A 14,155-nucleotide genomic window follows, 5' to 3' on the forward strand; every position below is an offset into this window, starting at 1 on the left:
GGACAGCAGGGGAGTTACAGAAAGGAAATAGCTACCTGGGCGGGCCCGCCGGCACATTTTCGTTAAGATCAGTGTCATGGAAATATTCACGGAGAAGCTCGAATGAGGGTCTCCAAAGGAGTTCCACTGAAGGACAGAATTCACGTACTTGAACAATGGATAGTGGGACAAGGTTATTGAACGCGGGCAAGCACCCAGTCCGGGTTTGTAAAAAATATCAACGTGTCATTGAGTGGGAAAAAAATAAGTGCAGGTACTCTTTAGAATAGAGGCGTGACAAGTGGGCGGGGCGAAGAGCAATATATGATCGTACCTAATGACTTCTGTAGCAGTTGCAGCACGTCAAAACACACGAGAAATGCGTTTATGGCACTAAAAAAGATTAACCCATTACACATAATGACATGCTCCTCCAAAACAGAGCGGAATCTGCCCTGGAGGAGAAACCTAACCTGCGCCTGCTGTGCTGTGCTGTGCATCAGGGTACCGGTACTCTCCCTGGCTACAGAGAAGTGCCGGTACTGAGGGGAAAAAAACGGATGTGCTGGTACTCAGTACCGGCCCATTTAAAGCACTGATATCCAAAGCTGTCCGTGATATAGAGATTGCCGTACAAACGAACTACTGTCCAAAAAGCCATCAAAGATCTATTCTATCAATCCCACGTACACTTTTGTTCTGTGACTTTTGCATGCATAAACAGGACCGGACTGGGAACCCAAGCAGCCCGGCCAAATTTTGTCAGACCAGCCCCTGTATTGAGTGTAGTGAGCGAGTGCAGCCAGCCAGCCTGACCACTACAAGGGGGATTAGGATGACCCATCGAACATGTTATTGACAGAAAGTAGTGAGATTCCCAGAAACATCCTGGGAGCAGAGAGCACATGACTCAAGAATGATGAACAACATGTGGGCTCTGGGCTAGGGGCCCCATTTCAGAGCTCACGGGCCCCAGCGAAAGTTGTGGGCCACATTGGATCGATACAGGGAGGCTTCCACCTGTGGCCATGTTGTTTGAATTTCATGGGCTCGCAATCATTGTTGCCTGGGGGCTAACAAAGTTGCCTAGATGGTAATTGGGGCGGGTGGGCAGGTGAAAAAACAGGTCAATCTCACTTTATTACCACCTTGCTGCCCCTGACGACCATCGACACACTCTCTAAGCGATGGAGCACAGGGGAGTCATGGCAGGTTGGGGAACTGGCCAGCCCTGTAACAGAGCAGTCCTTGACAACAAAACAGGTGGACAACCTTGGCTTCTGCAATATAAGTGCAGGCAAATTCAAGTTGGAATTGGTTTTAAGCTGTTTGTTCAACCAGGGGCATGGGTACTTCGGTCTCTAGAGATGGGCTGGTGATTTCTGCTTTATCGATTGCTCGTAGCCTTACAGGGTACTCCAGTACACATCCCTGGGGGTCCTGGGGAGATGGTGGCTGCACCAGTGAATCAAGTTGTGGTCCAGTTGCCCAAGCCCATCTCCCACTGGGGGCAGGGGGAATCCATCTATTGGGTTGGCTCTGGAATGGTTGTTTTGGGGGACCAGCTTTCATGCTGGCCCAAGCTCCCGTTATCTTGAGGGGGCACGTGGGTTCTCCTTGTAAAGGACAACTTATGGAGGAACCTGTGAGATTTTCCTTGAGCTCAAGTCAATTGAATTAGCTGAAGCCACAATTGACCTGAGAGATGGTCAACTATGACTCTGACATCATTTAAAAAAATGTGAGAATATGGTGAGTGATTGCCAAGTATTAGTAGTGTCCACACCATAGTCCACACAATTGTACATATTGTAAGATAATGTACAATCTGATCTTTATTGATATGAGGTGTTTATGATGTGCAATACACTTTGCGGGAGAATGGTTTATATTCTCTAACTGAATAATGTCAAGTGATTATCGGGTCCTTTTTGCAGGATCACCTTTATTGTTAGCAGGGGTAATGTCTCTGCTGATTGGGATATGACGGGTCTCGATACCGGTGCCCCACCTGCGGCATTCGGAACTAACATCTGCTCTGCATACTTTGAGAAGGACTTCCAGTCCTTGCACAGTGTGATGCAGAATGGATTTGCATGTACCGCTCTGCTATCACAGTAGAAACAGCAGGATGAGTTCGCTTCGGGGGTGGCCTTTGTCACAATCAGGGCTGCAGCATTTCAAGGAAGCAAGAAGAAATGTTTACATCAAGAACGAACAGGAGGCAAACATGGGAAGAACCCACTTCTGAACACCATTCAAAATAGATGTGCTATTTGGCACTCAACATGAAAACATGAAAGAAATACATTCAATAACAAGAAATATGTATTTCTCTTCCTAATGAGACAGAAGTCTGGAAGCTGCAAGGGACAGTTTCCTCTCCTACTGCAGCCATATCTGTTCAACAATCAGATAAAATCCGCTACCCAGCATCCTCTCCCCCATCTGGTTTCCTGCAGTAGCTGGAATGACTATGCTAAGAAGCCAAAAAACAGACATTGTAGTGGAAGTCTGATTGAGGTTTTTTCACACATTTGATAAAAATCATATCTCACACATAGGTAAGGTTATTCATCTGCTGGTGGAGGAGGAGGGGCGGTGGTTGTATGAACTTGATTTTCCAGTGCACTACAAGCAGCCAAAATAATCAGTGATGCTGTACTTCCTGGCTGGCCAACTTGGGTGCAGAGTAACATAAGACAAAGGAATTCTCGAGTGGATGAAATCATGAGTAATGGTGCCAGTTCTTCTCATAATGGCTCAGATGTGTATCTGATCATGTGCACGGTTTAGACGTCTTCTTAAACTTTACACAAAAAGTCCTGGACCTGAAAGTCAAAACAGATTATCCCGCCCATGCATTTATTGATGGTAACATTGCAGATTATTCCTTGAATTATACAGAAAGGCAAATATTTAATGGCCGTTGACCATCAGGGTGCTATCACCATGTTCTGGTAGACCCCACTATTTCTCTGATTTGTTGTAGGTGATAAACAATATCAATTCACTGTGTTGCCCTTCGATCTCAAAATTTCACCACGCGTTTTCATGAAAATGAGTGTCACAAAGTAACAAAAATGCTTTAAATTGAACCGGAGGATATCACAGTCTCTGCCATTAAAATGTCAAATTCATAGAATTGCCATTCAGGAAGGATGTGCAACCTTTGTTTTTTCTCTAAAAAAGGATCAAATTGAACCCTCGAACACCAACAACCCTGTAAACAAATGCCATTGCCAGTGGTTGGGTGCCACAGAAGACTTTCTTAAGGTCCAGTGAAGATAGCCATGAGAACTGGAGTAACGCTCACCGATTTGCCGAAAATTAGAAGCATTCTAACTGAGTTACTGAAATTTTTGATGCATCAGTCAAACCTGCAAAACTGAGGCTAAGAGACTGGTGAAACTAGGGGCAATGTTTATGCACATACCTCAGTATTTATAGGTTATTCAAGGTGTGTTCATTCTAAGACCCAATACTACTTTTTCATTTAAGGTTATCTCAATTTCATCCAGAGCAGTAATTGATGCTTCTAGCCCCAGTGGACGACTTGCCCAGTCTCTATCTGTACTGGTGCATTTGGAAATAGTACCGGAGATCTGACAATGTGCCTCACTGTTTGGCAATGTGAAAAATCCTCAGTTCCCTCTAAGTAATTGGCTGTTTACAGATAGACAGGCCCAATGACGAAGATTGAGCAATATACTCTAGACAGGCATGGATTGCTTAATCAATTATATAGTAAAAAAATCCTGTGCAAATATTGCTTCCAGTCATCAGACTTCTGCTAAATATTTGGTATCAAATATTGAAAAGGAACAAATGGATCTGATTGACACAACTCCTCTGTGCATGGTGCATGGCTAAGTCGTGTTGTCTGCCTCAATGGCTTCCGGTCATTGGACTTGAACAGGATTTCACAGATGGGAGGCATCTGTTAAGAGGATCATAGTAAATCCTTCTCACAACTCACACAGGGGTTTTTGCTGCATGAATTCTAGTTCTTCTGTATTTTACATCTCCTACAAGGCTTGAGACCTGCAGAGAAACGCTGGGATGCATTCCCACATTCAACCCATTAGAACCTACACCCAATGGGAAAGCTTAGGAAGAAATGCATCTAAAACCTATACAGATCACTTGCGTAACTATGCGTGAATACTTTAGAAAGCTTAGAGCCTGCTGGGAGTGAGATCTAGGAAGACTGGATGAGGCTTAATGGGTGAACACCAAAATGGCTTCCAGAGAACAAGTGTTCTCCTCTAGACTTCGCCTGATTCAGTTCAGATATTTTCACAGAGCATACTACAATCCAGAGAAATTTGGCAGATGGGAAGAAGTTCACATCAAAACTGCTTACAATGTAACACCATTAGAGGCACATATTTTCAGGGAGTGTGGGAATGCTAAATAATACAGGATTTTTGGACTTGCATATACAGAGCATACAAATATCAAAAAGAGGGGGAGAATGGACCACTTGTCCTGTGTACCAGGGTCTCAGTTAACGTGGGAAGTCATCGTTAAAAAACCCTCATATACGTACACAAGCGATGGGCGGTATATGTTGATTCTCCGCCTTCGTGTACCGTAATAGCATGATCATTGGGCTTCTTTTGTCAATATGCTCCCCATGGAGGAAGACCAACTGGTTCTGCAGTAGTGGCCAGAGATAAAAAAGAGGGCGTGCTCGTGCTCAAAAAATTGTGATGTTATAGGTAAAATTCCCAATGTCAAATCTCGTGTCTTTTATTCTTGAGATGCATTACATGGGAGAATTAAAAGGTTATCGTGCTTGTAAAAACCTCGTTATTGGTTTAATGCACTGGTAATGGTCTAGTATGGTCTACATGTTTCAGCCTCGTGTAGAGTCTAGAGGCTTTCGTCAGGACCGAAGAGTTTAGGGGAGCATCTTTTGGCTCACCCAAAATTGTGTGGGGTGGGTGTTTGTACTCACCGCCCTTGTTTTCAGGGATCAGATCTGTGGTATCTGTTCCTGTAAAAAGAAATTGTGAACAGTATCACCTACTGCCAACAAATTAACTGTTAGTCGTTCTTGTTGATCTATGCTGGAACGGTTTTTAAATATATTAATCCCCGTAAGAATTAATTTAAGTGGGGGATTATCGTGCGCATTACTGGCGCCCATATTACACAAAACGGACTGAATGTGAGGAGTATTCGTCATATCAGGTTTCTTAGAGATGTTAGATTCATTCTTGCAAATACACAGAGCATATACAGAGCATTAAAATTAGTGGCATGGATAACACTCATTATGGCACAAAAACTGTGCTACTGGTATAAATGATGCAAAAAGAACAATTGATAGACAGAATGCAGAACAATGTCATACATTCACCCCAGTACAGAGATCTGGGCCTAAATCCATCGTTGGTTTGCTCACCATACCATTCCAGTTTGGACCCAGCCATATGCAAATTAGTCTTGACCCTGCGCCCAAAGGGAACAGTCCAGCCCGAACTACCAGTCCAGGTCCTCCCTGGACTGGAAACAAGCATCCTAGGACCGGTTTCGGGATTTCAGCCCTCATCAGCCAGGATAGCTTGACTCCAGTGGCATGGAGAGCATGGGACCCACGTCTGGGCATACCCGTCCCACTCAGGTTGACAAATGCAAAAAGAACAATTGATGGACAGAATGCAGAACAATGTCATAAATTCACCCCAGCACAGAGACCTTGGCCTAAAGCCATCGTTTTTTTGCTCCATGCCATACCAGTTTAGACCCAGCCATTTGCAAATAAACCCTGGGCGTAGTTCGCGTAGACGCGCTACATGTAGCTACGCAAAGTGCACTTTGCACTACGCATGCTTCGCGTAGCTACGTAAATTGTGTAGTGCGGTAGGGAAATGCTGTTTGCAATGATTGCACAGTGCCGGATGCTTGTCCGCACTGTGCAATCATTGCGAACAGCATCATGCACAGTGCAAGCGGTCATTTTCTGCCGCTCGAGTAGATTTGTACTCAAGCGGCAGCTTTCTCAATGCATACTGGTAGTTTCTCATCGTGAGCTGTCGCGAGCATACGCGACCCCTCGCAATGAGAAAGCTGACCTCCCCGCATTGAGAATCTCGCCGGGAGGTTTATTTTCCACGTTCGTGATCGGCAACTTGATGTTGCCGATCGCGAACAAAGAAAAAGTCTCGCCGGGATGTTGATTTTGCTTGCTCGCGGTCACCAACTTGCCGTTGAGGACTGCGAGTGAGCAAAAAATGCCCGTTACACTACGCGTTTTTGCACTGTGCTACGTGCGCTTTGCATAGCGCGTAATTGCGCAAGCAACGCACACTCCACGAGCGTAGTGTAGTTTTCCTCCCAGGCCTAATGCAAATCAGTCTTGACCCTGCGCCCAATGGGAACAGTCCAGCCCAAACTGCCAAGCCAGGTCCTCCCTGGAATGGAAACAAGCATCCTAGGACCGGTTTCGGGCTTTCAGCCCTCATCAGCCAGGATAGCTTGACTCCAGTGGCATGGAAAGCACGGGACCCACGTCTGGCCATACCCGTCCCACTCAGGGTGACATGCAAAAAGAACAATTGATGGACAGAATGCAGAACAATGTCATACATTCATCCCAACACAGAGATCTGGGCCTAAATCCATTGTTTTTTAATAAAGGCACTCAAAGCACCTGGTTGATGACATTCATTTACCTTATTGTAGCTAAGCATAATATTGCACTCCACTGGAGAGCTAATAGAGTGCCATCTGTGGCAGGGTAGCAAAGAGGGGTGTGCTATTGGAGACAATGTCCAAAATATGAAGTTGCCGAGATAAACATGGTACGATCTGGGGGACCTAGTGGAATCAGTTCCACAGTATTTTACCTTATGTATGGTGGTATTCATTCACAAATAAAATCAATGATAAACCTGTAAAAATGTGTGTCTAACCATATAGAACTCATAATTTAGATGTCTGATGTGTTGTTGTACTGTGATGATATAATTTAAAAAAGAATAATTAGAAAATTACACGGTTGTTGCTCAGGTGTGGGTAACATCACATATTTATATGCTATGAACGGTGTTGGAAGGTGGTATATAAATAAGGGCAGGTATGTACCTATACTTAGTAATAACACCACAATCATAAAAAAGGTCTAGTCAAGTTTTCATTAAATTAATTCTTTCTTTGCCCTTAGTAGATTGGCTGCAAGCAGATAGGCTTGACTTCGGAGACAGTGTGTAATGCTTTTAAAAACACCAATACAGTAAGTTAGTAAGACACAACACACCAAAAGGACAAAAATACAATGTAGGGACCCAGAAATATGATTTTTAAAGATTAAAATTAATACTAGCGCTTAGAAGCAAATAGCGCTTAAAGGGTTAAAAAAGGTCACGATGGACCGGGACAAATTCAAGAGTTCAGGTCGCATGCAATGTAACACTTTTACACTTATTTCCAGAAGTGTTTCTTGATGTAGGAAAGTAGTCAATAGCCAAGGTTTCAGAAGCTCTGGTTTGTCTCTTAAGGTCTGGGGCTACAACTGCCACAATGCACCTGGTCAATCCAAGTAAAATCCAGGTGAGCTTGTCATCTAGAGTTGTCTTTGTTGTTGATGTTGCAGGTAGCCCTTCCAGCAATATTCTACATATTGCTGATCAGGGAGTACACTCATCCTTTAAAAGAGGCAAATTCCTTTTGTTGTGAAGCCTTGTGAGTGCAGCAGGTGCAGTCCTTATGGGTACAGTCCTCTCTTATCCAGTCCAAAGGTCCAGCAGGGCAATCCTTCTACTCCAGAGGATTATTTTGGGTCTTTGAGTGCTCACAACACAAGCCAGGGGGTAAAAAGCTCTGAATGACCTCCTTGAGGTTTGGGACTACAATTCCAACAATGCACCTGGTCAAATCCTTTAAAGTCTAGGTGAAGCTGGTCAGATGGCATTGACTTGATGGAGGGGATGCAGGGGACTCCTTGAAGCTCCCTTTGTACCTGTTACTTTCAGGGACTCCACTCCCTAATCCTTTAGAAGCCAGGCATAGTCTTCTATTGTTTAAGCCCAAAGTGTGCAACAGGTGGTGTCCTTATGAGCGCACTCCTCTTGTAGTGCAGACCCGGGGTTCAATAGGGCAGTCCTTCTTCGCTTATGTTTCCAGGCGGGGATCTGTGTTTCTTGGCAGCTTTCCCATATTTATTCCAGTTTTGTCGGCTGGCAAGAGGGGGACACACCTGACAAATGGGGTGCAGGGTGCCACCCTCTGTGATGACAAATTCCTTAGAAGTGGGGCATATTTTTGTCCCAGAAAGCACTTCTCACCAAAAGTCTAAATTGAGAAAATCTCTCCTAGAGCTTCAGGTCTGACTTACCCAACCCGTAGATGTGGCTAAGTTTCCACTACACTCCCCTTCCAGCCCGCTCTTAATTCAATTACAGGGGCTTCCATCTGGCTGGGGGTGCAGGAAGTGGGTGTGGGCCTGGTTCCTGTCCTCACTGCCTTTCTCCATTTGAAGACCAGTTTGTCAACCCAGCCCCCTTTCTGTCCTGACTTCTGCAGCAGCAGATCTCCTCTAACTAGATGTTTCCTTTGTCTCAACCCGGGCCACTTCACACCTAATAAAGGGAGCTTGTCTCAACCTGTCAAAGGCAGGACAATCAGAAAGGGGCATTACAGGGAAGAGTTTGTGTTAGAAGGCGACCTCAGAGGGGCCCGGAGGGGGCCCTGACTGCCCTGAGACCCACCCTCGAGGTATCGTAGCCGGGCACTGGCGGGAGACTCCTCAGGGGAGGAACCTCGTATCTAGGATCGCACACTCGGCACCACACGACAGAGAGACACCACACGAGGAGTTCTTAACCCCTTCCATGCTCATGACGGAACGATTCCGTCATGAGCATCGGTTGAGCTGTGCTCATGACGGAACCGTTCCGTCATGGCCCCGCCCGCGCTCGAACCCTTCAGCACCACGGGGGAATCCGCGCAGCGCTGAAGGGGTTAAGAGCAAATCTTTATCAGATCGAAGTGGTAGGATCTTTATGATCAGCAAGGCAAATATATACAAGCAGAGCGTGGGTTTGCAGAGTCTTGGAGGGGGTTAGGAGGTAGCGGGACAGTCTTTGGGGATATGGATCAAATGCAGGAGCGTACCCGTTGCACAGCTCACAATCCTCAAGCTGGGGGATACGCTTGTCGTCGTGGGGTCCGGCGGGACCAAGAGAGTCTGTGGGAGCCGCGAGTCACTCAGCAGGGCTCGGATACAAGTTCGGTGGTCTTACGATCTTCGAGGAGCCGCGAGTCACTCAGCAAGGCTCAAGCACAAGTTCGGAGGTCTTACGATCTTCAGGGAGCCGCGAGTCACTCAGCAGGGCTCAAGCATAAGTTCGGAGGTCTTACGATCTTCAGGGAGCCGCGAGTCGCTCAGCAGGGCTCAAGCACAAGTTCGGAGGTCTTACGATCTTCAGGGAGCCGCGAGTCACTCAGCAGGGCTCAAGCATCAGTTCGGAGGTCTTACGATTTTCAGGGAGCCGCGAGTCGCTCAGCAGGGCTCAGGTGTTCCAAGGCGAATCTGCCGGACAGTCCCAGAGCTCCCCTTGTTATAGGGCGACTCCTCTTTGATGTCCGGAGTCTGTGCAGGCAGGGGTCTTGTCACCTGGGGGTCGCTTGTTGGGGTTTCCTGCCATTGTCTTTTGATCCTTTCAGGGCCGGGTCGGGAGGAGTCCCAGACACCCAGCAGGCGTGGAGCCAGCCCTCGGGGAGGCCGGCAGGTCGATCGAAACCCACCGTCCCAGGGAAGCGCAGAGGTGTGATAGAAACTGCTCCTCCCTCTCTCATCCCAAGGGGAGCGTGATGTCCTCCAGCTGGAGTGGCGCCTCTAGGCCAGGGTCGCGCTGGGGCCGGGCGGCCATCTTGTTGCATGAAGTGGGCACGCGGGCCCGGTGTGGCCGAAGGGCAGAAGGCCACGGACGGGGAAGTCCGGGTTGGGTGCGTGCGAGTTCTGGTGGGAAGGATCGGCTAGGCCGTGGGTTTGGGGGCTGGTGTGAGGTGCAGGGGTCAGGTCTAGCTATGTTACGAGGGCCGGGTCTAACAGTTTGGTAATTTTAGGAAAGCAGTACTATAACCTTTTTCCTGCAATACCTCTAATAAATCCAATCATGGCAAGTTGCCGGATTTATTGCAACTATTAATTTGATACTTTGAATTATTATTTTAGATCACTCCTCTCAAAAGATAGACTTTATTAATGATTAATAAAGCCTTTCCATGTTAGCCATTGGAGCTGATATATTACAATGGGGAGAACTAAATTAGCAGTTTTTCCCTCACAAGCGCATATAAAAACATCTTGTATAATGTCTCTGCTTACTTTAGCATGGCACCCTACCCCTGAGGGACATAGGGCAGACTTTAGGGGTGACAAATAAGGTAGTTTAAGACTTTGGAAGTCCCTTTCATTCCAAAGTCCAATTTGGACATTGTTTTATTTTAAAATCAGCCTGCAAGACAGGACAGGCTTTTAATATGACAGTAGAAAATGCAGCAGTGCACACTCAAGTGCATTATATTTTCCGGGCCTCCAAACTTATATGCCCACCATATACCAGGGACTTACAGGTTGGCTGTCATAACTAATGATAATTATACCTTTTAACAGAGCGCTGGCCCAGGCCTAGTTAGCAGGGCTCAGGCCACAATCAGAGACAGTAACAACCGGTAACAGTCCCAAAAAAATGGAGGCAGAAAGTGGGGGGACGCTGCAAAAAGACATGTTTTGACACAGGCAGCCTTTTTTTGTCTGCAGCCGGATCCCAAAACTCTACAAACTTACATGCAATTTACATAGAGTGTAAAAATGATCCTTTTTCTCCTGAAAATGTTCTGTTTTGTTCATTCAAGTTTGTTCATCTTTGTACAGCAGATACTGTTGTAAAAGCAGAACTTACTTTGAAAGGGTGATTGCAGTTTAGGAAAAAATCTAATTATGTTGCATCCCCCTTTAAGGTATGATTTTGTCAATCTTACTGTGCCCAGTAACTATGAAATGTAAATGTAAGGTACATTTTAAAACATATATGCATTGAGCAGAATAAAAGAAGCACTCCTTTTATTACAATGGTTTTATTCATGTAAGCATATTCTTTTTATACAATGTTTTACAGAGGAGGAGGTTGAAAGAGCACTGGTAATAAAATTAAAATTTCCGTCTTTCTTAATGCAAGAAAAACTAGGGGGCATATTAACAAGGGCTTTATCTCCGCTTTTTTGGCTTTAAAAGCCAAAGAAGCGGAGATAAAAATATTACCCTATCAACAACAGTGTGCTAACATGCAAAATCGCATGTTAGCATCCGTTTTTCATTACGCTTCCCTTTGCATCTCTAATGAGATGCAAAGTGGGTGTTCCAGAGCAAAATAATAGGAGAAATGTTGCTAAGCGACATTTCTCCTATTATCAAGCTTCACGCTAACCCTGTTAGAGACAAAAAAAGCAGCGCTAACCACAGTTAACGCTGCTTTTCTACGTCTGCTAATTTTCTGACTTAGCCATGTAATCCAACGGGAGGTGGATTACATGGCTTAGTCCACCATGGACTATCAACAAGGATATCCCTATCCTTGTAGTTTTATCGCTGCATTACCAGCGATAACCTCCCAAAATGCCGCTATCGCTGGATTTTTTATCGCCTAGGAGGTTAGCGTTGTTAATAACGTGACAACCAGGCGATATTATCCAGCGATAGTGGGCGTTAAAAAAATTAACGCTAAGCGCCCTTAGCGTTAATTTTCCCTGTTCCTTGTTAATATGCCCCAACGTTTTAAATAGGATTCTCTGAATGAGCACTGCTCTTTGATTTAACATGGGGGACTCCTTTGTATCAATAGCTATATAATAAAAGCACCAAGGGGCATATTATCAAGACAGGCGCTAAAATTATCTCCACTTTAGCGGCAGAAAACTGCCGCTAAAACGACGATAATGGGCTTGATAATATGCTCTATGGAATTCCAATTGAAGATCAGGTTAGATGTCCTTCACATCTAACATGGTCTTCAATTGGAATTCCATAGAGCATATTATCAAGCCCATTATCGCCGTTTTAGCGACAGATATCTGCTGCTAAAGCGGCAATAATTTTATCGCCTGTCTTGATAATATGCCCCCCAATGTTCTCCAAATTTTGCTTTACCTATAGTGGTATGCAGCCTAATTCGCTTTTCTTTTGCTACTCAATTTAGCGAACTTTACCTCGGAAATTTGTTTTCAATATTTAACAATTCCAGTGGCAATGCCCAGAATGATTAACATTAACATTGACAGCAACAGAATGAATCTGTAAAGCATGAAATGAAACTGGCTGGATGTCTATCTTTCCTTTTCTCACTTTTTGAAGGCCTCGCCTAAAGGCACAGGCTATTCTCAGCATGACCACTAGCATCCCTGTTAAACCCGTAGATCGTATATTCCCGGATAAACTTTGAGTTTAGCCTTAAAAACATTGGGACCAGAGAAAGATATTGAGATAGAAAGAGTGAATGAGTGAGGCATTGAGCGAATATTGAAGTGATGAAATTCATTAAGTAAATAATATTTGGTGCTATTTGTTAAATATGTTAAAAATGCTTCATGGATCAGTCCAATCTTTATAAATTATGTAAATCTTTGGTTTCATAATATATAACGCGATCAGCAAACAAAACAACTTCTCTTAAATAGAAACTTCTCTTAAATAATGAATAGAAAGAATTAAACAACAATCCTTCCCCGGGCCAACCTAACTTCTCTAAAAAGAAATCAGCCGGGTTCGTTTTCAGCTCCAAAGTCCCATACTCCCCCAGAATATATGATCACATGACAGAAATAACGCTATCCAGGATCTGCTTCTGCTCCGTGGAGAGAATGCAAAGCAGTCCACCCATGCAGGATCCACTTGTGGAGATAACTGGTTCTACACAAAAACTCACCAACCAAGAGTGCACATCACTGCATCACAGCTCAGCGAAATGGAAGGTCTGTGTTTGTATTCCTCCATTTTGTGAATCCGCACGGGCAGGATATTTTCATATGTACAAATCAGTATCAGTTGTAATTGAGTTAGCCAAAAAAATGCTCAGGTGCTCGACATGCAGTTCTGTCGCCAAACATAAGTGTTTTGTTTTAAAGACAGCACCAAGAGTAGCTGCAAGCAGAAAGCATCGGTTCAGCACCTATTTTAAGATACCACTTTCCAAGATGGCCACAAACATCATTGCCAGATGGTCATCAAATGCAAACGCCATTTAAACATGGTGAAAAACACTAACACCATTCGAAATGAGCACCAACCATGAACATCATTTTAGTATGTCCATTTTTAAAACCAACTCTTTCCTTTTAGGTCATTCTTGTTCTAGACCAACACATTCAAGTGGTTTGTGTCCTGAGGCCTCCTGTCAGACAGTCCCACGTATGCTTCCTCCAATTCTACTCCAGTCCTGGGAGATCTGGTCCTGCTCCAGTTCTGACAACTCATTTTCTGCTCCACGTCAGGTCATATTGAACAAATATTAAAAGTTTTGGAAACTGGAAATTGTACTCATTACCTTGCTTTTTTGTGCCTTTGGGCTCTCAACTTCTGGTGCTGTCTGGCACCACTTTCCAGAAGGCAACCTTTCGTGACCTGGTTTGGCATGTGTTTCACACACAACACAAGTTTCCTCAGAGTCTCTATGATATGGGTGAAGCACTAACCCCTACATCTATCTACTTCCATTCAACGCGTTATTCTGCCCGGGCACCGTTTACACAGTCACTATGCCCTCGATCCTTTCTCGTTCCCTATTACACCAGTCACAGCCATCGCCAGAAATGCATGTTGCTATAAAATATCTATTTACATTGCAAGGTAAGTCCACTCTGGGACCTTCACTCCATGATATTTCTCCTAATATGGCTGGCTTCCTATATTGATAAAACACTTTTTCTACACCCCATAATTGCAAAAGTTTTCTTTCAGCACATTTGTCCCTGAGGTGACGAACCGTTATATGGTATATGGTATAAACACCTACTAACACTACTTCCACAGGTATGCTACAAAGACCAGAGCACATCACTTTACAGCAATAACCTCACGGTTTAGGCTCTCGGTTTCATACCCGAGTGTAGCAGCATCTCATCTCAGCACCATGTCACTCTGAGCAACCCTGCACTTTCAGTCCGGTAG

At 44.8% G+C, this 14,155-nt stretch overlaps 1 long non-coding RNA gene across 1 annotated transcript in view; it reads right to left on the minus strand.

The window, feature by feature from the left end:
• Positions 1–4,630: 4,630 nt before the first annotated feature.
• The window catches only part of LOC146810174 (uncharacterized), a 247,163-nt gene continuing 237,638 nt past the window's right edge, over positions 4,631–14,155 (minus strand). The window contains exon 5 of the long non-coding RNA XR_014965638.1: positions 4,631–4,981. This is a non-coding gene — a long non-coding RNA (uncharacterized LOC146810174). The remainder of the gene's footprint in view (positions 4,982–14,155) is intronic.

The sequence above is a fragment of the Triturus cristatus genome, chromosome 7 (genome assembly GCF_964204655.1).
Source record: "Triturus cristatus chromosome 7, aTriCri1.1, whole genome shotgun sequence".
Taxonomy (NCBI): Eukaryota; Metazoa; Chordata; class Amphibia; order Caudata; family Salamandridae; genus Triturus; species Triturus cristatus.